Source organism: Diabrotica virgifera, chromosome 5 (assembly GCF_917563875.1).
Source record: "Diabrotica virgifera virgifera chromosome 5, PGI_DIABVI_V3a".
Classification (NCBI taxonomy): domain Eukaryota; kingdom Metazoa; phylum Arthropoda; class Insecta; order Coleoptera; family Chrysomelidae; genus Diabrotica; species Diabrotica virgifera.
The window spans coordinates 182,127,641-182,153,223 of NC_065447.1; positions in this window are offsets into that span (position 1 = coordinate 182,127,641).

The following is a 25,583-nucleotide window of genomic DNA, read 5'->3' on the forward strand; positions in this document are numbered from 1 at the left end:
TTGTACTATTTCGGCGACTTTAAAATAGTACTTGTGCGATCAAGTTTCTCACTTTAATAACATCCTTGGGTTAAGAGTTTTCACTCTTACACCTCATTTGTCCTTCTGTCTGATCTTATGACGGAAAAGTTGTGTTTACAAAGTCTCTGGGACAGAAAAACTTGCATAATTAAAGTAGAAAACATATTATATTAATTTTTGTTAACAAATAGTGTAGGTACTAACCAAATTATTTAAAAGAAAAAATTAGAAAAAAAATAAACGTTGAAATATAATTCAACGTTTTCACATTTTTTAAAATTGGCGAAAACAATATTTTTTTACTTAAGTTTTTTTCTTTTAAATAATTTGTTTATTATATCTGTTTACATTAAGTTAAAGTTAAATATATTATTTTTTCTATTTTAATATTTTCTTTTGATAATTTCCAACTTTGGCAACACTGTCTGACAAAGCCATTACCTACGACCCGAAATTTTTTGGTGACCCTTCCCAGTTCCGCCACGTTCGACCGTCCCACATCTTCTAACCCGTTTTAAATGTATAATAAATACATGTCTCTTTGTTGCTCTTATTAAATGCGCATACCATCGATAACAAAATACCGACTCTGTATACTACACATATAAAGGTTCAAATTTAGATATGAGGCCATCTCAGATTTTGTCTTTTACAAAAATGGCGGGCGTTCAACATGGCGGCTATACTTATGTGTTTAATAGTACCATAACTTTTGAACGAAGAGTCCGATTTCAACCAAATTTGGTATATAGGTTTTCTTTTTGATTTACAATTTTGGTTGTTTATGTAAAAATATGTTTTTTTTTTCAATTTTTTCCCTCTGTATATATTAATTTTTCAAAAAGGTAATACCGCAATTGAAAAGAGCGTAAAAATATTTTGTAGAAAATATTTTGAACTTTTTAGTTATGTTAATTATCATTTAATAAATGCATAACATATCATCACAAGTACCTATGTGTGGCAAATTCGTGTAGACATTATAAAAATTATTGTGCATTTAATGGTAGAAGCATATAATTTGGACCACATATACTACACACATCAAGGTTCAAATTTAGATATAAGGCCATCTCAGATTTTACCTTTTACAAAAATTGCGGGCATGCAAAATGGCGACTATACATATGTGACTTATAGCACGATAACTTTTGAACGAAAAGTCCGATTTCAACCAAATTTGTTATATAGATTCATATTTTGATGTGTTAGACCAAGGTCTTGAACCGAAAGAATCGATTTACCAGAAGTTGTGTTTTTCCTGATTTTTATGTTGTTTTTTTACCAATGTTGTTTTTTTACCAAAAAACATGTTGTTTTTTTAACAATTCTTTCACCCTGTATATATTAATTTTTCAAAAAGTTAACACCGACGTTGAAAAGAGCGTAAAAATATTTTCTAGGAAATATTTTGAACCCTTTAGTTATATTAATTACCAATTAATAAATGCATGTTATCTTAACATGTACCTATGAACCTATGTGCGGCGCATTCGTGCAAATAGTATAAGAATTATTGTACATTTAATGGTAAAAGCATATAATTTGGACCAAACACACACTACATATACAAAGATTCAAATTTAGATATGAGGCCATCTCAGATTTCGTCTTTTACAAAAATGGCAGGCATTCAAAATGAATCTACCGCACATAGGTACATGTGAAGATACGTTATGCATTTATTATATGGTAATTAACATAACTAAAAAGTTCAAAATCCTTCCTAAGAAATACTTTTACACTATTTTCAATGGCAGTATTACCTTTTTGAAAAATTAATATATACAGGGTGAAAGAATTGAAAAAAAAACAACAACATATTTTTACATAAAAAACAGTAAAAACACAACTTCTGGTAAACCGATTCTTCCGGTTCAAGACCTCGATCTTATTCATCAAAAAAAGAAACTTGATACCAAATTTGGCTAAAATCGGACTTTTCGTTCAAAAGTTATCGTGCTATTAGTCACATATGTATAGCCGCCATTTTGAATGCTCGCCATTTTTGTAAAAGGCAAAATCTGAGATGGCCTCATATCTAAATTTGAACTTCTGTATGTTATATATATATGTTGTCCAAATTATATGACTCTACCATTAAATGTACAATAATTCTTATAATATTTGCACGAATCTGCCACATATAGGTACATGTGAAGATACGTTATGCATTTATTAAATGGTAATTATAATTAACATAACTACAAAGTTCAAAATATTTCCTAAAACATATTCTTACGCTCTTTTCAATAGTGGTGTTACCATTTTGAAAAATTAATATATACAGGGTGAAAAAATTGGAAATAAATTATTTACATAATATAAAATAATTTTACATAAAAAACCAGGAAAAACAAAACTTCTGGTAAAACGATTCTTCCAGTTTATGGCATCGATCTTGTAAATCACAAAATGAACCTACGTACCAAATTTGGTTGAAATCGGACTTTTGATCCAAAAGATATCGTGCTATGAGTCATATGTGTATAGTCGCCCAATTTGAATGACCGCCATTTTTGTATAAGGTAAAATCTGAGATGGCCTCATATCTAAATTTGAAACCTTACTTGTGCAGTTTATGTGGACCAAATTATACGCTTGTATCGTTAAATGTGCAATTCTTATTATATATTGCACGAATCTGCCGCACTATAATAAGGAATCTCATTGATGCCATTTTAAAGAATGGGATTTGTATTTTTTGTTAAAAAATTTGCACAAACATTGTGCCTTCACAGGACCCTCTACCAATTTTCAAAAATGTAGTTCAAATAGTTACTAGGGGGAACCTACAAATCCACCGACTTCAAATACCGAAAAAGCAATTTCAAACTAATACAATTTTCTGTATCTCCGGATCTACTCAACCGATTTTGACCTTTATTTTTTTAATTTGTATGTAATTTCTACGTACATTACAAATATGAAATTTGTTTATAAATTTATTAATTAATAAACAGCGTAATTTGTTTAAACAATTCTTGACTAATTTTTTTTTGAAAAACCTTTTTTTTTAACCATAGTATCATTAATGATCATAAAAAGTGCACTTTAATAAATATATTATTTTTATTAAATAATTATTTACTGAAGGTAATTTATTTATTAAAGTAGGTATACCTTAACTTTTTGTATGATTAATAATGATAATATGATTCAGAAATAGATTTTTGAGAAAAATATATTTTTCAACAATTGTTTAAACAAATTAGACTGTTTACTAATTAAAAAATGTTTAGACAGATTGCATATTTGTAAAGTACACAAAAGGTGTTTACAAATTAAAAAAAGAAAGATGAAAATCCATGGAGTAGATCCCGAGACAAAAAAAAATTATAGTAATTCTAAGTTGCTTTTTTAGTTTTTGAATTCGTGCATTTGTCAGCTCCAAGCTCCCCCTTCACTTACCACGACTATTCTGAATTTAAGCTACATTTTTAAAAATTCGTGTAAAATACCAGCTTTTCGAATATTTGTAAAAACAAATTTTAAGGACAATATTTAAAGTTATTCTAAATGTTTTAATTTTTTTAATAAATTTTCCTTGTATCACTTTTTTACTTTCATTTGGCATACGCAGAATTGCCCTATCTTCATTATTTCTGTCTTATGTTATTGCAAAATAAAGGTCTCTGTGATAAATAAATAGAATAACTTTAAAACTAATTAATGGATCGGTCTCAAATTTTGAGGGTGTGTTAAGTACCCCAATACGCAACTTTAAGTGAAACACTAAAGTTCTACATGAGTTAGTTTTGTAAAAGTTATTAACAAATAACGATTTTCAATTATTTTACAGTTTGCGAAGCAACAAATTAATTTTTTAGCTTTTAAAAATCGGAATTTTGAAGGTTTTTCAATGTTCTAAAAAATTTTAATTTATAATTTTATGTCAACTATTTAGCTTTATAATGGAATCGCAAAAATCTCGTTTTTTGCATTAAATTGTTAATAATTAAAAAACGGAAGCGAACTCTAGGCAGTAAATAGTTAGTTTGTTATCCTATAGAGGTGTCCAATACCTAAAAAAGGTGTCAGCTACCTGCATATTTCAGTGTCCCAAACATGGTCTATTGATTGCTTATTTCCCTGGAGTATTTATGGTTTAATAATTTTAACTGCTAAAATATTAATTTAGTTTTGCTAAGATTTCAGTAGGAATTAGGCATACCTAATCTAGATAATTAGAGTATATTAAAATATAACCTAAATAAACCTTCGTAGCACATGTTGGTACCAATGCTAACCCTGAAATATAAAGATCGTTCAGGATATTTTCATGGGCGGAGTTTAACTGTAGGAACGGGAAAGAGAAATGATTATTAAACGATCTTTATCAGTTTAAACTAAAGGTAATATGATATATCAAATGCGATAAAATTAATAAATAATAAAGAAACAAAATAAGGAATGCAGCATGCAATGGAATTAAAAAAAATATAGTTATAAAACTTCTTAAAAAGTGTCATTGCTTTTAGCGAACGGCTCCACGGGCGAGAAATTGACGCTAGCAGTAGCCGTAAAACGAACTTAAGGTTTCACGGAACGGAATAGGAATAGCCGAACTGAACCGACTACACACAAGTCCTGTAGTCGGTACAGTTCGGCTATTCCTATTCCGTTCCGCGGAACCTTAAGTTCGTTTTACGGCTACTGCTAGCGTCAATTTCTCGCCCGTGGAGCCGTTCGCTGAGAAATGGACGCTAGCAGTAGCCGTAAAACTAACTTAAGGTTCCGCGGAACGGAATAGGAATAGCCGAACTGTACCGACTACAGGACTTGTGCGTAGTCGGTTCAGTTCGGCTATTCCTATTCCGTTCCGTGGAACCTTAAGTTCGTTTTACGGCTACTGCTAGCGTCAATTTCTCGCCCGTGGAGCCGTTCGCTAAGCAATGATACTTTTTAAGTCAGGTTTTGTTTGAAACATGCAGGTAATACGTACTAATAAAAATGTTTTTAACCTTCTCTGTTGTCTAATTTTTACATTATTGTCGAACGCATAACAGTGCTTACAACGACTTCGAAAAAATCTTTTTAAATAGTCATTACTTGTTTTGAGAGACCGATAAAGGTTAATAAATTACTTTTTCGCCAGCTTTATAGTAGTGGAGTGGAGATATAAGTGGAATTGTTTATTTCTGCTATTTTACTGTTACGTACCGTACTAAGCATAATAACATCACGCTTGTCCTTACACATTAAAACTGTAATTCCATCATCTCTCTCTAGTCCAAAAAATTGGCATCCCTTAGGGAGCTTTCTGATAAGCTGTTCAGTGCTATTTTTACGATTACCTTATTCGCTTTGATAGCTGTGAGAGCATAGACCAATTATCAATTAATCAAGTTCTTCCAGCAATAAGAGTTTCAATAAACTCGAATACAATATTTTCCTAATGTTGTTCTGAAGCTAATTTCTTGTGGCATTTTTGTAATTAACTATTTTTAATGGGATATAAGCAACATTTTACTAAAAATAGTTATTTATGAAACAGTTCGTGAAGTATGCTTTTTGCGAACGCACGCGATATTTAGAGCACGAGCGACAGCGGAGCGAGTGCTATACATCGCATAAGTTCGCAAAAAGTACTTCACGCACAGTTTTATACAATATTTTATCTACTCTACGATAAACAAATAAAAAAACTGTAACTCTCCGTCACTGGAATTCATTTCTATTCTACAATTTTTAGAACTTTGGCATTTAAAAATTCTAACTTCTTTCAAACCTCAAAACTGTCAAAACTTTTGTTGTAATTTATTGCTGATATGTCATCACCATGAAAACGCGAGTTAAGGATATTTGAATATAACGACAGAGATAGCTATACAGTGCATGTCTATTCTTATTTCAGATATACTTTCCAGTTTACCTCACCTTTCTGTACCTCAGAGTCAGACTAGCCTAAGTCCAAAAATTGTGATTTTCGGGTTTTTGATGTTTTGTGTGTAAAATTTAATTCTACATCGAGCCATAATAACGTGACTTCTTTAAAAATTATACTTTCCAAATTAACCAAGGTTATAAGAGCGTAAGTCCTTACCCATATCAGAGCCAGACAAACGTAACTCCACTTACTACATTTTGGCTCTGAGGTTTTGCTTGAAACCTGTAAATCATAAGTCCAAACTGGACCTACGCCACTGTGGCTCTACCATTAATAATAGTGTATCAGCCCCAAGTCCACCATTTTGCCGCTGGTAAGTTGGCCTAGGCTTTTGAACAGCCCTGTGGTGAATGCAGCTCAACTGGTCCCTTATAGTGACTCCGATACAGAAGACAATACAAACGTAGGGAGTCAAGCAAAAAGGCAAAAAGCGAGTAAGACATGAAGAAAAATGGAAAAAAATATAAGTAAGAAGAATAGACTTGCTGGGAAGGAATTTTGTTAACACAAAAAATATGATTGTTAAAAAATATCAATAAACCCCCTTGTTATGATAAGTGTCGCCTAAAATGTAACCAGAGGTTTACAGAAGAATACAGATTAAAAATACACTCTGAATATTGGAATGCTGAAAGAAACTGGGACTTAAAATGGCAGTTTGTATTGTCTTGTATAAGAACTAAGCCAGTTAATAGGCAACGTCAGAGAGACGGGACAAGAAAGAACAAATCTGAAAGTCATTCGTTTTTTTTAATTACATAAAAAAGAGGAAGTAATTTGCAAAATTTTCTTCTTAAATACACTTTCAATTTCAGAAACTTTCATGAGAGTAGTCATAAAAAAGGCTAATGCATCTGGATTGGTAACTACAGACCTTAGGGGAAAACATATGCCAGGTAATAAAATACCTATAGATAGACTACAACGAATCAAAAATCATATTTTAAAGTTCCCTGTATATGAAAGCCACTACAGCAGGGAAAGGTCTTAACGAAAATATTTGGGAAATCCCTTGAATATTTCTACAATATACGCACTGTATAAGGAAGAGTGTAAAATAGAACAAGTTAAACCAGAAAAAAGAGAATTTATTCTAGAATTTTTAATGAAGATTTCAACTTGTCTTTTCATTCACCAGACAACGATACATGTGATGTTTGTGATAGACTAGATTGTGAAATGAAAAAAATGATGAACTACTCAATGAACTGAAATTAAAAAAATAAACACCTCGAGGATGCCTCATTAAGATAAGAGTTAAAGAAAAAAGACAAACTTGAAAGAAGTGCTAACATAGGATCAAGAGTGATTATGTCAGATCTCCAAAAGTGCCTTCCAACACCAGACTTAAAAGACACCAAAAGTTTTTACTCAAGAAAACTCTGGACGTCAAATAGTACTATTTGTGATGCAACAACTGATAAAACTTGGTGCATGATCTGGAATGAAGTTACAGCGGGTCGAAGAGGAAATGAAATCGCGTCTTGCTTATTTACATGGGCAAGTGAAGAAATTACTAATAATCAGCCTACGGATGTACTGACTATTTGGACAGATAATTGCAGTGGACAAAACAGAAATATTAATATGGTTTTTATGTATTTGTGTCTCTTGGAAAAAGTTCCTACTGTAAAGACAGTCAACCACAAGTTCTTATTGGCCGGACACACCCACATGGAGGTTGATGGAAAACGCAGCATAATAGAGAGAGCTAAAAAACAAATAAAAACTAATACCATTTTCACGACAAATGATTGGGCTAACTTTATTGCTACATGCTCAAAAAAATCCATTTGTTGTCAGACAGATGTGCATTAAAGACTTCTTTGATTTTCTCTTCTTGAGGAGCAAAGACGCCCCATTTATAGCAAGGAAGAAGAACACAAACAACGAACCATTTCTAATATCCAATGCAGTGTGGTTACAACTTCGAAAAGGGAAGAGTAAGCTATACTACAAAACCAGTTTTGAGTAAGATTCATTCAAAAGTGTTGAACTGAAAAGAAATCGGAGGCAAGAAAGGATTAATATGCCATTTGCAATTCCACAAATACGGGCACACAAAAAGAAAATAAGCAATGAAAAGTACAACGACCTCATGAACCTGATGCAATGGATCCCTGAAGAATACAAATCTTTCTTTGAAAACCTTTTACATGGTGAACACGAAGGCATTTTCCCTGAGGATGACTCGACTGCTCTTGAATAATTTTTTTTCTCCTTACCTCTTTGAAAATAATGTTCAAAATTAATTGAAAAACATTGACTAAATGCTAGTTTTTTATCTATGTTTGTTTATAATAATTACATGTTTTTAATAGTAGCACGTGAAGTTTATTTCTAAACACCTTTTCCTAGATAAGTAAGTCCTATGAGGGATTTTTGTAGAGCCAAAATAACGCAAGTCCAGGAGTAAGTCCTACAGTAGGGTTTTGTGTGGAGCCACATTAACATAAGTCCACTTTTTACAAAATGGGATATAATTTAATAAAAAAATCAAACAATAAATAAAGGATACTTATTTGTTAATAATACAAACAAAAGTTTGAAGGTAAATTAAAGTGGCAGCTTTGTAATTAAGCAATTAGGTAACTTTTTTAGTTTTTGCTCTCTCCTGAAAAGTTGGCTAAACGTGACTTACGTTTGTCTGGTTCTGAGGTACAGCTTTGAAGTATTCTGTACGTCAACTAAACAAGAAAAGTTAGGTTATGTAGAGATGTTGGTGGTGGACATATATATATACAGCATATTGTTTTATTTTATTTATTATGGTTTGTTAATTTTTTTTTTTTGATTAATGTTCTGTGTTAAAGGTATTGACTGAATTTTTATGTTTTATAATGTTAGTCAAAATTATTTGATAAACCAATGATATAAATGCAGATTAAAACAAGACATAAGTAATTTTTTGCACGGCTAGCTTTGATCCCAATAATTGTGGATCGCTCGTTATGAAAGTGTGCGAAAAAGTAAACCCCATTTAAAATACATTGTTACTTCACGCACACTTTAAATCCTTCACGCACTGTTATCTATAATGACAGTTTTCACAAACTAAAAACTTATACACAATATGACATAGAGTAGATAATAGTATATTATTCAACGAGCACTCTTCAAATACGACACTCGCCTACGGCTCGTGTCGCAGACTTCATCATCGTCAGTAATCGCCATTACATGCGAGTAGAATACTATACTTTTTCTACGACCTTTTTTCTTTTAATTAGTAAATAATTTAATTATCAACTACTCGAGATTTAAATTATAATAGTTTTGTGATGGTACACGACAACCCTCACGGAATTTTCCTAATTTATTTGTTATAAGAATAAGGTCAATATTATAGTTGCAATTTGTATAATTTATTACGACAGTAGCAAAGTTCAAAGTATTCAACTCATTCGCAAGACTGCAAACAAAGCACACGTCATTATTGAAATACGTATAGCATAACCATATATGGTAATACATATGGGCATCGTTTTTAATATAATAGATATAAGTGGGAAGGTCGAGTACCTGAGACATCGTTGTTGGATCAGTGTGTTCGCTGAACTCTGCTGGCGCGTAGTCAGGGGATATAGTTACCGAGATATGGGTCACCTTGACCTATCCTAACGATAATGTCGGTCGACGTAGTTGTAATTGTACCTTTAACCTTGTAAGAATAAAGTTATGTAAAAAGTTTAAGTTTGTTTGTTCGGGATAGTGTCTTCGTCCAGCAACCCCCAACATCACATGGCGACCCGTGCCTTAAGTTAAAGAATGGAGTTTTCTGGTTCGCATATAGATTGAGGTATGCAGCTCTACACGTAAGATGGGAAACAACCAGAATAAAGAAAAAGAGGAACAGATCTTCATAAACCAAGCAGGCAACAGCGGAGGTGTGACAGCTGAAACCGGCGAAAACGAGAAGCTATCAATCCCTGGAGTTTTGGGAATTGTATCGTTCAGCCTGGCCATAATCATCGTCGGATGGCTACTGTATCGACGATGGAAGAAGCAGCTTCGACGCCACATCCGACAGGAAGTATCTAAATCAATGGAGATGCTGAGGTTAGACGCCCAGAACCCAGGACCAAATGCATAGACACATGAACCCATATTCGTGAGTAATTTTTCTTTTTAATACAATACAGTTTAACTGCTTATGAAGTAAGTTTGGTGACTATTTTTTTTAATTTTCATATTGACATTTTTATTTTTTTTTATTATATAATTACTCACTTACTTATTTACTGACACTTTAAATATTGACGGTTATCCAATATTATTGATCCTTTTATTTTACTTACATTTATGTTTTATTATAATATTTTATATGTTATATTTTGTTATATTTGATAAACTTAACGGCAATGATAAGCTTTACGAAGTAATTGAGACTTCGAGACACTAGGCCATATACTATTGAGTAACGTAGTCAGGCCAAGCCGAATTTATGTTCGAGGAAAGATTTCAAGGTATTCTGGAAGATATAACTATATTAAATAGGAATCTCACAAAAGACACTATAGAACGAAGGAAAAATAAGCTAATCACAGATAAATGGGTGGAAAACTCAGGACTATCACGGAACAGTTTAGGACGGTGCATAAAATATACAAAGGTGACAGCTGTAAGGCAGCAGAAGACAAATTCATTGCAGATATTATTGCAAAAATTGGAGAAAAAATCGAAAAAGTCCAAACAGGACTACGGAAAAGACAAGTTGAACATAACAACGACAAGATGGGAGAGAAATTCGAACTGAAAACAGCAGGGAACCTGATCCCTCACATAGGAAACACCGAAGAATCAATTAGAGCATTCATAGACGCAATTGAACTGTACGATGAATTTTTAGATAATGAGGGAAAACCGCAACTAACAAAGTACCTGTTGAAGGTGAAACTAACGCAAGCAGCAAAATTACGACTGAAGACAACTTACAACTCAAACGCGGCACTAATAACCGATATTAAAGAAAAGTTTCTAGTAAAACAATCTATCCCTGTTCTGTCAGCGGAGATCAACTCAGCGAAACAAGAGAATAGGTCAATAGAAAAATTTGGAAGAAGTTTAGAGGAGCTCATGGCTAAATTAACAATAGCACAAGCAGAGGGAAACAGAGATGCAGAAGAAGTGCTGGCCAAAGTAAACGAAAAAATTGCAATAAGCGTGTTTACTAACGGTTTAAAAAATGACAAGATAAAGACAATTTTGAAAGCCAAGAACTTTAGCACTTTAGCGGAAGCGATGACAAGCGCAAAGAACGAAGAATCGCTAACTCGAACCGAAACTGCAGGAATGTACCAGATGAATAAAACATATAGAGGCGGAAGAAGAAATACAACAAACGGATACAAAAATAGTTTTGACAGGAGAAAAGAAGGTAACAAGACATACAATAATAGAAATACAAATGGAAACGAAGTAAGACAATATCATAACAGAGGTAGGTCTCAAAGAAACAGAGGAGCAGGACATGGTCAACGAGGGAGAAATAATAATTGGTCGCAAGGTAGAAACCCCAGCAACAGAAATTCACCAGGAGCATATTTCGCAACAGAGGAGCAGCCCCGCCAAGAGCAGCCACACACAAGCACAATACAAGAAGTAGATTTTTTTCGTGGCCCATCGAATGGAGGCAGATAATTCCACAGCAAGTGGATTCAATTATATTATTGTTTATTACAGAGGAAAACGCAAAAAACTATTAATTGACACTGACGCAACAGTCAGCGTTTTATTTGAAGAATGTTTAGATAAAAACTACACCGACATAAACAAAACCCGACGTATTAGCTTGCGAGGCGTTACCGGAAAAACTGTATATACAAGGGGAACCTTATTGTGTGACCTTGGAATATTAGATAACTCAGAGAAGATAACGTTGATACAGGAATTTGCAGTTATGAAGAGTTTCACAAATAAAGTCAATGGAGTTATTGGTAGCGATTTTTTATACCAATATTTTGCTACAATAAATTACGAATCCTTAAAATTATCGTTACATGTAGAAGGAATGAGAAGAGATTTGGAAATGCTATCTATGGGAGAAATTTATACGATAATAATACCTAGGAGATGTGAAAAATTATTTTTTTTCGAGATCGGGACACACTACGGAGATTTTGTAACTATACCACAGGAGATAGCGGAAGGAATTTTCCCGGCAGGAACTGTCTCAAAACCAGTCGACGGAAAAATACCAATAAGGATATTAAATATCAATGATAGAGAAATAATTGTTAAGAATTTTAGACCGAAGGTCGAAAGATTAGACAAGTTCGACGTTTTCCACATGGGAGAATCAAAACAATCGGTGAGTCGTGCCGAAAGACTTTTGAATATAATAAACACAACAAATTTATCGCTAGAGGAAAAAAGAACAATAGAAAAAATATGTGTAAAATATTCCGATGTGTTTTTCTTAGAAAACGATCCATGCACAACGACGGACGTATACAAAGCAAAAATAAAATTGCAAAAAGGAGTATCACCTGCTTATACAAAACCGTATAGATTACCACATGGACAAAAAACGGAAATAAATAGACAAGTAGACAAAATGTTAAAAGACGGGATTATTGAAAATGCAATATCAGAATTCTCATCTCCACTACTTATAGTGCCAAAGAAAAACGATGAAAATGGAAACAAGAAATGGAGAGTTGTGATAGATTACAGACAACTAAACAACAAAATTGAGAATGACAGATTTCCATTACCATGCATAGAAGAAATCCTAGACGCTTTATCAGGAGCAACATATTTTTCACATTTAGATTTATACCAAGGATATTACCAAATAGAACTCGATTCTAAGTCCAGACCGTACACAGCATTCGCAACCGATAGAGTTCAATATCAAATGACACGACTTCCGATGGGGTTAAAGACAAGCCCAGGATGTTTCTCACGAGCCATGACTATGGCAATGTCAGGTTTAAATTATGAAAACATGTTTATATATCTTGATGATTTGATAGTCTTTGGCAACAGTCTACAACAGCATAATCAGAACTTAGTGAAGGTATTAGAGAGACTAAGGAAGGTAAATCTGAAATTAAATCCAATTAAATGCGAGTTTATGAAAAAAGAACTATTATATTTAGGACACAAGATTTCGAATAAAGGTATAGCACCAGATCCGGAAAAGATCACCGCATTGGAACAATATCCAATACCACAAAATGCAAAAGAAGCAAAAAGATTCGTAGCCTTTGCAAATTATTACAGAAAACATGTCAATCATTTTGCAGAAATAGCCGCACCTCTAAATAGACTATCAAGGAAAAATGTAAAATTTGAGTGGACAACAGAATGCCAAAAAGCTTTTGAAAGCCTCAAGACGTCATTATCAAACCCCCCCGTAATGGAATTCCCAGATTTATCGGAGGAGAACACGTTTATTCTACGGACAGATGCATCTGGCATCGCACTAGGAGCAACTTTGTCAAACGGGAATGACAAACCGGTAGCATATGCCAGTAGAACACTTAATAAAGCGAAAATGAATTATCCTACGATAGAAAAAGAATTACTGGCAATAGTATGGAGCATTGCTAAATGGAGACATTACCTTCTACAGAAAGAATTTATTATTTTGACAGACCACTGACCATTGGTGTACCTATTTGGTATGACAAACCCTTCCAGCAGATTAACCAAATTTAGATTGAAGTTAGAAGAATACGACTTTACAATTATTAAATACGTGAAAGGAGCTGAAAATGTAACAGCTGACGCCTTATCACGAATAGAAGTTACATCAGAAGAACTAAAGCAACTAAATAAGGACTCAGAGAAAAGTATATTAGTGATGACGAGGGCACAAACGAAAAAACAGGAGGAAATCGCCGATTCGAAGAACGAATGGACCGATCAACCAGACGTAGTCGAATTGTTGAAATTCCCGAAAAGTGCGGTAGAGGTAAAACTGATAGACAAGGACGATTGCAAAACAATGAAGCTAGATTCGGCTGAAGAAAATACAAATAGTAGTATATTGTACAACGAAGAAGACGATATTATTTATCTGATTCGAGATTTTCGATCAACGTCTGCACTACGAGCGTCGTTGAGAAACTCGACATATCAAGAACCTCGATCAACGTCTGCGCTACGAGCATCGTTGAGAGCCTTGATTCAAATGTGCGCACAAAAGAATATAAAGGAACTAGTACTAGTAAAGAATAATAAGAATCAGCCAATTATTGAAGAGATAAGAAAGGATCCTAAAATATTTAAAGAAAGAGATATCAAAATATGTATAGTATAAGACAAACAGAATATAGCAGATGAAAGTTAAGAAGAATTATAATTAATGATTTTCACATGTTACCAACAGGAGGGCATGGCGGAATAAATAGAATGTACAAAAATATAAGGAAATATTATTTTTGGAATAGTTTACGAAAAGATATCAAGAAATTTGTGAAGAGATGCGACGATTGTCAAAGACATAAGCATTCTATCATAACCAAACAACCTCTAACTATCACATCGACTGCCACCTGCGCATTCGACACAATATTTATAGATCTAGTAGGACCATTTGAGATGGATGACAGTGGGAATAGATATATATTGACACTGCAATGTGAGCTAAGTAAATACATAGAAGGATATGTAATAAAGAACAAAGAAGCCGAAACAGTAGCCAAGGCATTGGTAGAAAATTTTATTCTGAGGTATGGAGTACCCAGAAAAATAGTCACAGACCAAGGCTCAGAGTTTATGGCAAGAACATTTAAGGAAACATGCTCATTATTGCAAATAGAGAAACTAAACTCAACAGCATATCACCACGAAACAATAGGAGCTTTAGAAAACACTCACAAACATTTAAATGCGTACCTTAGGATACAACTATCAAAATTCCCTACAAATTGGAGTACATGGGTGCAATATTTCTGTTTTTCGTATAACATTTCAGTACACTCAGCAACGGGTTATACACCGTTCGAATTAGTGTTCGGAAAAATATGTAGACTGCCGACAAATGTTCAAAACGAAATAGAACCCCTGTATAATTTTGACGACTATCCCATGGAACTGAAATACAGACTACAAGTAGCCGCAAAGGAGGTCAGAGAAACACTAACACATACAAAACACAGCAGAAAAAAAATATATGATGCCAAAACGAGTAAAATAACTTATAAACCAGGAGATAAGGTATTAATAAAAAATGAGCAAAACACAAAACTTAACTCTTTGTTTTCGGGTCCATATACCGTAATTAAAGAAGAAACGCCTAACGTAATTATTGAGAAAAAGGGTAAACAAGTAGTCATACATAAGAATAACGTTAAGCTGTATAATATATAAAAAGAATAAGTACTGAAAAGTGTTATAGGGTAAAAGTGTAATAATAGTCCACCATAAGACTTTTACTAGTACTTAAGGTTCAGTGTACATATTTATATATCTCATTTTTTTTCTTTTCTCATTTTCTTTTAATATGTTTGTTTAATTTTCTTATAAAGGAGAGACGTCAGTCAGCATAAATAATATAAAATAGAGATGAAAGGAAATTGTAACTGAAATTCCCTTTCATCTTTTCCCCGCCCAGAGAGATGTGATGGTACACGACAACCCTCACGGAATTTTCCTAATTTATTTGTTATAAGAATAAGGTCAATATTATAGTTGCAATTTGTATAATTTATTACGACAGTAGCAAAGTTCAAAGTATTCAACTCATTCGCAAGACTGCAAACAAAGCACACGTCATTATTGAAATACGTATAGCATAACCATATATGGTAATACATATGGGCATTGTTTTTAATATAATAGATATAAGTGGGAAGGTCGAGTACCTGAGAGATCGTTGTTGGATCAGTGTGTTCGCTGAACTCTGCTGGCGCGTAGTCAGGGGATATAGTTACCGAGATATGGGTCACCTTGACCTATCCTAACGATAATGTCGGTTGACGTAGTTGTAATTGTACCTTTAACCTTGTAAGAATAAAGTTATGTAAAAAGTTTAAGTTTGTTTGTTCGGGATAGTGTCTTCGTCCAGCAACCCCCAACATCACAGTTTAAAAAATAACTAAATGCTATTTACCCCTAGTATGTGGCTGAATAATTTGTTTCCTACTATTACTAAATTCTCATTTATTGTAAAAATACAACTAGAAATAGTCAATATAAGTTCTATAGGGCTTTTCATTCACAGTCATTTGTTTCGAGCTTATGTCATGTGTCACATAATATTAATATATCTACGTCATACGTTATTGGTATATAACATTGATACAAACCAGAGACGTAAGACGTAGATATATTAATATTATGTGACACATGACAGAAGCTCGAAACAAATGACAATCGATGAAAAGCCCTATTCTTTTCCGAAAAATTACAAGCTTAAATTTGTACCTACTGTCAGTGAATCTAATAAATAGGAAATGGCTGTTGTCGGTGGACGTATTTCATATATTATATAGTTATAATGTATATTTACATTTAACTATTTATGTATAATATAATAATATAACTATACATAATATGTTATAACATATTTAACACAATATAACTTGAAAAACAAACACAATATTAGTTATAAATTCCAATTAACATAAACAAAATGCGCTAATGTTACTGTCACTAAATTAAATGATAAACGTAAAAATTTTTAGTAAACAAGATATAAACGTAAAAAATATACTGACATTGTTACAGTTAAAATTCCTTTAAACATTTTTCGAAGCTAATTATTGGTATAAATTTCAATAATTATTGTATTAAATAAACAAGTTTAAGTAATTTTTTCTACGACCGTTTAATAACATGCTCATTATTCGCTATTTTTTCATAGATAATCATTACTGTACCCGTGAGTAATAATTCATTACTCACGGGCTGAAGTAACTTACGGGTCATCACTCACGCGCTGAAGTTAGATTCAAGTGGCGCATGCCACTTTTAATATTAATCGTATATAAACTGCAAACAAAATTACTTAAACTTGTTTATTTAATACAATAATTATTGTAATTTACACCAATAATTAACTTCGAAAAATTTTTAAAGCAATTTTAACTATAGCAATGTCAGTATATTTTTTACGTTTATATCTTGTTTACTAAAAATTTTGAAGTTTATCATTTAATTTAGTGACAGTGACATTAGCGCATTTTGTTTATGTTAATTGGAATTTATAACTAACGTTGTGTTTGTTTTAAAGTTATATTGTGTTAAATATGTTATAACATATTATGTATAGTTATATTATTATATTATATATAGTTAAATGTAAATATACATTATAACTATATATTATGAAATACGTCCACCGACAACAGCCATTTCCTATTTATTAGATTCACTGACAGTAGGTACAAATTTAAGCTTATAATTTTTCGGAAACGAATAGAACTTTTATCGTCTATTTCCAGTTGTATTTTTACAATAAATAAGAATTTAGTAAAAGTAGGCAACTAATTATTCAGCCACGTACTAGGGGTAAATAGCATTTAGGTATTTTTGTAAATTATTATAATTTAAATCTCGAGTAGTTGATAATTAAATTTTTTACTAATTAAAATAAAAAAAAGGTCGTAGAAAAAGTATAGTATTCTACTCGCATGTAATGGCTATTACTCACTCTGACGAATTACGACACTCGCCTACGGCTCGTGTCGCAAACTTCATCACCGTGAATAATAGCCATCATTACATGCTCATTGAATAATATACTATTATTTGCAGTTTATATACGATTAATACAAAAAGTGCCACCTGAATCTAACTTCAGCCCGTGAGTAATTACCCGTGAGTAACTTCAGCCCGTGAGTAATGAATTATTACTCACGGATACAGTAATGGGTGCTATTATCTATGGAAAAAATAGCGAATAATGAGCATGTTATTAAACGGTCGTAGAAAAAATATTTTATTAACCTTTCAACGTTCAAATCGAATGCCTTTGTCCAAAATAAAAAAATATACATATTTTTTGTATTTTGACAACGGCACCCAATTTGGACATCGAAACGTTAATAAAATAATTTTTTTAGTAAAATTGTGGCTTTTTCCCATTAAAAATAGTTAATTAGAGTATTTTTCTTAACGGACTCTCCATTTTTTAATCATTTATTTTCCGAAATATTGTCCTATCACACGAAAAGCCAAGATTCACTAAACATGGATTTGTGCCAAACAAAATGGAGTGTGCCTTTGATGTGTGGCAAAACTTTAGCTTTCTGTAATAGATATCATATTTTTTATACATACCATTTTAAAAACATCAAAATGCTGTTTTTATTTTGAAACAATCTTACCCATAAGACCTTAAATTTTATGGAACGGCCTTCTGGAGGACATCCTTCATTATCAATAGGGTCACATCATGTTAGAACTAATATCTCAAATCTGTTTATTATTTATTATGTGGAGAGTTCTTCTATCTAATTACATACACAAAATTATATACCTATAAGAAGTGCAGTTAAACACTGTTTTAGGCGACGCGACGCAACGAAGCCAAAAAGCCCAAAACCTAGGAATTTTGTGTTACGACAAAAATATTCCTATACAAAAAAAGAGAGAATTGATTTCTACACAATTTTAGTGTCTTTAATTTTTTCGCTAAAGATAATATTTAAGGTAGTGTGTATGCGATAATGGCGCGAGCGTAAGACCTGATTGATTTTGTAGCAATTGTTTTTGTTCAATATCTACGCCATTTTCAACTTAAATTAAATTTCTTTTTAACAATTTTTTTCATGCGGTTGATATTTTCCGAGTTAAGTAGGAAAATAATAAAAAGTGGCGTGGGGAGCATAATTACTGAATTTAATCTTTTTTCCGAGCTGGCCCAAATTTTATAATTCTATCCTTGAGGGGAGATCAATAGTAGTGTAAATTTAAAATCTCGACTGAATTCCGCGGTTGCATTAGCCGCCATACTGATTTTAAAGGAGAACCGTTGTTGCTTAATATCTCCGCCATTTTCAACTTTTCGACAAAAACGGTAGAAACTAAAATTGTTGGAAACGCAATTTCTTACAATTTTTTTTCCACAGTTTTTTTATGCGATCAATATTTTCCGAGTTAATGAGGAAAATAGTGGAAGCGGAGAGAAAGCATAATTATTGAATTGTCTCATTTATTATTAACTTTACGACATAATTGTACATAAACAAAAATAAAGAGAATTATATTTTATACCATTTTTGAAACTTCCAATGAAACACCAACCAAACTAAGTACATAAAAGACATAAATAATATAAAAACTTATATGCATTAATTTCACTTAATTTTATTAACTAGCTGGTTTTATTGGTTGAATTTGTTTTTCGATAATTAAGTTTCATGTCAGCTAACATATTTTAATATTTCAACAATTTTTTTTAATTTTGCATCCTGTTGGGGGAATTTACCCATTACCCCCCTCTTAGTCCCGCCACTGGTTCTCTCAAAAAATTGTAGTAAATCGTAATTGCAACAATTTCAGTCCTTACATTTTTTGTCGAAAAGTTGAAAATGGGGAAGATTTGAACAAAAACAATTGCTTTAAAATCAATCGGGTCTTACGCTCGCACTTTTGCCGCATACGTACTACCTTAAATACTGATTTTATCGAAAAAATGAAGGAGATAAAAATTGTTTAAAATTTAATTCTATTCATTTTTGTATAGGCCAAAATTTGTTGTAAAGGTAATAATAAACGAGATAATTCAATAAATCAATAATTATGCTTTTACTGTCACTCTTTTCCCCATAACTCGAAAAATATGGACCGCACGAAAAAAATTATAATAAACGAAATTATAAAACATCGTATTTTCAACAATTTCACTTTGTATATTTTTTGTCGAAAAGTTGAAAATGGTGGAGATATTGAGCAAAAAACGTTCTTGTTTAAAATCAAGATGGCGGCTAACGCAACGGTCAAATTCAGTGGAGATTTTAAATTTATACTGCTATTGACCCCCCTAAAGATTAAAAAAATAAAATTTGGGGCAGCTTCTAATGCAAGCTCAAATGGTATCCCGACTGGGCTATCATGTCGACGATAATCTCGGATGAATCTGGTGCGTATGATGGAACTCGTCGCCTGGAGTTTTATGTTATAATCAAAATCAGTCAATAAGCATTACTCGGGGGGTTTTGGTGGTCGCTGAGCACGAATTTCATGACGGCGATGGTCTCCGTGGTACCTGGTGCCAAGGGTGGAACCCTCCGCCTAGAGTTATATGTTATAATCATTCAAAATTAGTCGTGGGTTTTGGTGGTAGCTGAGCACGAATTTCATGATGGCGATGGTCTTCGAGGTACCTGATGTCCAGGGTGAAACTCGTCGCCTGGAGTTTTATATTCTAATCATTCAAAATCAGTTAAAACCATTAATCGGGGATTTTGCTGGTCGCTGAGCAAGTATTTCATGACGACGATGGTCTCCGAAGTACATGGTTTAATGAAAATGAAAAAATTATATTCAGCGCTTCAAAAATCCCCGAGTAATGGTTATCGACTCATTTTGAATTATTAAAACATAAAATTTTTGGTGACGAATTCCACCCTGCTCACCAGGTACGTTGGAGTCCACTGCCGAGATGAAATTCGTGTTCAACGACATATCCAAAACCCCCGAGAATAAAAACTGAACTAACGATTTATCTTACTACACAAAATTCCTAGGTGAAATGCTTCGTTTCCTCGCCTATTTATAAACATAGTCGTTTAGACACAGTACCTTATTGTTGACTAATATGAATGTAATCTTTGTCTTCAGAATTAGCTCGGCATAAGCGATATTTTACGAACCAAGATATTAATCAGACCAGTAGTTCGTTGCCATCCAGATTTATGCCATAATACTGTCACTCCTTATAAAAGAAAATTCACTCATCCCAGATACCTACGGTATCAGAAGAATTGGAATCGAGTGGGGCTCTTTTCCTGTTATCGAGCCTAGTTGACTTACTACGCTGGAATATCTCCAGTTATATCAACCGACCTAGGAGCATAAAACTATTTTATCGTTGAGCACAGTATCGTTTTCTGCACGGTGATATAAAAATATCCACCAAAAACCAGCTATATTAAGTTCCCAAGAATTTAGTATTATCGGTTCAGAGGCACATTCAATCCAAAAGGGACTTCAGTATATCATAAAACTATATAGATAATACGAAGAATAAAGCGACGAAGAAGAAGATCCTGGTTAAAGTACCTCAGAATCTGGTTCAACAAAACCTCTGTGCAGATTTTCCGCGTTGCAGCAGATAATATAAAGATTGCCACGATGATCGCTAACATTCCGCAAGGATAGGCATATCAAGAAAAAGAAGAATAAGAAGAAGATGAAGAGGAAGAAGAAGAAGAAGAAGAAGAAGAAGAAGGAGGAGAAATGGCTTCTAAAAACGTAATGGCGCCAAAAAGTTCACCACTAAGGTTATATTTGGTGGTCAAAGATTTTTTTATAACCATTAGTTTTAAATATCAACCCTAACTTAACTGAATTAACACTCAAAATTCCCAGTATCAAATATCGTATTCCCTCACGTAATTTTGTTTGTTGAATATATATATTCCATTGTCTAGGAATAATTAGATAATCTCTTAATTTTAAAATCTGTCAGTGAAACAGTCCTATAAAACCAAGTCCGGCGAGGTCCTACGATAAAAATGAAAGATCAAAAATAGTTATAAATATAATTCTCTACACTTTTGTTTATTTACATTTATATCGTAAATTTAGTAATAAACGAGATAATAATTCAATAATTGTGGTTTTTCAATATTTGCTACTTAGCTATGTAAATAAGAAGAAGTAAATAAGAATTTTTAGGAAATCGCAATTGCAACAATTTAAGTCCGTGTCATTTTGCCGAAAAGTTGGAAATAGCCAAGATGTTGAACAAAAACAATTTCTATAAAAGCAAGTCTTACAAGGTGCTACGCTTAAAAATGAAACATCAAAAATTGTAAAAAATATCATTCCCTCCACATTTTTATGTACATTTAAGTCGTAAAGGTAATAATAAACAACATAATCCACTAATTATGCTTTGTAAATATTTTCCCCCTTAACTCGGAAAATATCGTCCACACCAAAATATTTGCAAAGAAGGAATTGAAAGAACTCGCAATTGAAACAATTCAAACCTTACCATTTTGTCGAAAAATTTAAAATTCTTCTTCCTCTAAAATTCTTCTTGTTCTTCTTCTTTATTGAAACTCCTTATGCCCCTCAGGGGCGTCTCCACGAATTTCATGACGGCGATGGTCTCCGTTTTACCTTGTGCCAAGGGTGGAATCCGCCACCTGGAGTTTTATGTTATAATCATTCAAATTTAGTCGGCGGTTTTGGTGGTCGCTGAGCACGAATTTTATGACGGCTATGGTCTCCGAGGTACCTGATGTCCAGAGTGGAACTCGTCGCCTGGAGTTTTATGTTATAATCATTCAAAATCATTTAATAACCATTACTCGGGGGTTTTGCTGGTCGCTGAGCGCGTATTTCATGACGACGATGGTCTCCGAGGTACATGGTTGAATGAAAATGAAAAAAAATGTATTCAGCGCTTCAAATATCCCCGAATAATAGTTATCGACTCATTTTGAATGATTATAACATAAAACTTTAGGCTACGAATCCCACCCTGGTCACCAGGTACCTTGGAGTCTACTGCCGAGATGAAATTCGTGTTCAACGACATCCAAAACCTTCGAAAATAAAAATTGCACTCATTTCCGTCAGTATTTCCTGAGTTATAAATTTTTAATTTTCCATCTCTTCGAGATGCATTTTGAATGCATTTTTCTTATGGAAATTTTCATCTGTCGGAGATCAATTTAGTTCAAAAACTTTCCTAACACTCTCCTGAATCGAATGGAAAAAGTTGCATGACGATTCATCTAACTGTACAAAATTCCTAGGTGAAATGCTTCGTTTCCTTTCCATTTATAAACATCAGTCGTTTAGACACAGTACCTTGTTGTTAACTACTATGAATGTTATCTTTGTCTTCAGAACTTGTAACCAAGATATTTATAAAACCAGTAGTTCATTTGTCATCCAGATTTAAGCCATAAGACTGTCACTCTTTATAAAAGAAAATTCACTCATCTCAGATACCAACGGTATCAAAAGGATTGGAATCGAGTGGGGCTCTTTTCCTGTTATCGAGCCTAGTTGACTATTACGCTGGAATATCTCCAGTTATATCACCCGAGTTAAATGCATAAAACTTTTTATACCCTATTTCACGAACATACGAATGTGTTGAATTATCTCGACAACGAATATTTTATTGTGCAAAATATTAAGAACGATAGCAAATTGCAAATTACATTGTTGTTTATTGGAATACTTATTAGAGCCAATTACTTTCGTACTTCTTATGTTGCCCACTAAAATATTCATTGTTGCGATAATCCCAAACAGTCGTACCTATATTCGTGGAATGAACCATATTTACTCTATGTCATATTATGTACAAGTTTTTAGTTTGTGAAAACTGTCATTATATATAGCAGTGCGTGAAGTGTTTAAAGTGTGCGTGAAGTAACAATGTATTTTAAATGGAACTTACTTTTTCGCACTGTTTTTGACACACTTTCATAATATAATCAAATATCCTTAACTTTCGCGTTGTCATGGTGATGACATAATGAGCAATAAATTACGACAAAAGTTTTGACAGTTTTGTGGTTTGAAAGAAGTTAGAATTTTTAAATGTCAAAGTTGTAAAAATTGTAGAATGGCAATAAATTCCAGTGACGAAGGTTTACAGTTTTTTTATTTGTTCATCATAGATAAAATATTGTATGAAACTGTGCGTGAAGTACTTTTTGCAAACTTACACGATGTATATTACTCGCTCCGTTGTCGCTCGTGCTCTAAACAGCGCGTGCGTTCGCAAAAAGCATACTTCACAAACTGTTTCATAAATAACTATTTATCGTTGAGGACAGTATCGTTTTCTGCATGGTGATATAAAGATATCCATCAAGAACCAGCTACTTTAAGTTCCTAAGGATTTAGTATTATCGGTTCGGTGGCACATTCAATCCAATAGGGACTTCAATATATAACAAAATTATACAGATAATACGAAAAACAAAGCAAGGTTCAGGACGAAAAAGAATATCCTGGTTAAACTACCTTAGCTTCTGGTTCAACAAAACATCTGTGCAGATGTTCCGCGTTGCGGCAGATACAGATCGCCACGATGATCACCAACATTCTGCATGGATAGGCATATCAAGAAGAAGAAGAGAAATAAGAAGAAGAATTGGCTTCTAAAAACTTTGTGGCGCTAAGAACTTCACCACTAAGGTTATATTTGGTGATCAAAGAATTTTTTATAATCATTAGTTTTAAATAACTACCCTAACATAACTCAATTAAAACTCAAAATTCCCAGTATCAATTGTCGTATTTCCTCACGTAATTTTGTGTCAGGTTTGACAGCGTCCAAGCAGATTTACGAGAATTAAAAACAGATAACTGGAGAAACAAGGTATTAGACCGAAAAGAATAAAGAGGAGTGGTAAGAAGAGCGCAAGAGAAATTGTAACAGAAGAATGTACCATAAATTGTAAAATGAGAGCTAAATATATGTATATATTTATATGATGTATTTTTTAATAGAGAAATTAATATTTTATATTGTAGTTATGTACAGTATAAAAAATGTAATTGTGTTTTTCACGCCCAGGGCCTACATGACCTGTTGAGCAAAATTAATAAATTATATTTTTGTTTATGTATATTTTTGTGGAATTATATTATTATAGGATGATATTTTTAGGATGTATATTTTTGTGGAATTATATTATTATAGGATGAATAAAACCTCTGACACCCCTGAGGGGCATAAGGAGTTTCCAGAAAAAAGAAGAAGAAGAAGAAGAAGTAATTTAATTATTGATGTCTTTATTTTTGTCGGGAAATTATGTTTGTTCAATATTTCGGCCATTTTAAATTTTTCGACAAAATGGTAAGATTTGAATTGTTTCCATTGCGAGTTCTTACAATTCCTTCTTTGCAAATATTTTCGTGTGGACGATATTTTCCGAGTTAAGGAGGAAACTATTTACAAAGCGTAATTAGTGGATTATACCGTTTATTATTACCTTTACGACTTAATGTACATAAAAATGTGGAGAGAAATATATTTTTTACTATTTTTGATGTTTCATTTTTAGCGTAGGACCTCGCATGACTTGGTTTTATAGGAATGGTTTTTGTTCAACATCTAGGCCATTTTCAACTTTTTGGCAAAATGACACATACTAGTATTTAAATTGTTGCAATGCGATTTCCTACAACTTCTTATTTACTTCTTCTTAATTGTGGGAATATTGAAAAAACATAATTATTAAATTATCTCCAATTGTCAAATAAACGTCAAACCTACTAGTCAAGTTTTAAGAGTTGCTCCGAAAAATTATTATTTTTTATCGATTTTCGATAGGAAATAAAGTATTTCCATTAACGTTTTGGTACTCACAAAGTGCAGATCGTTAGATAATAGCGGATCAACACGAGTTTTTAACATATTTGAAATGTTATAGTGGAAAGTACCATGATTTGACTGCTGACTGGAAGTTAGGTGAACATTATTTGATTTACCAATTATTTGAGAAATTATTAAGCCTATCACTGAGTTACAGACTGTAATCTGAGCTTAAATTTACCTTTTTTTTTTTAAATA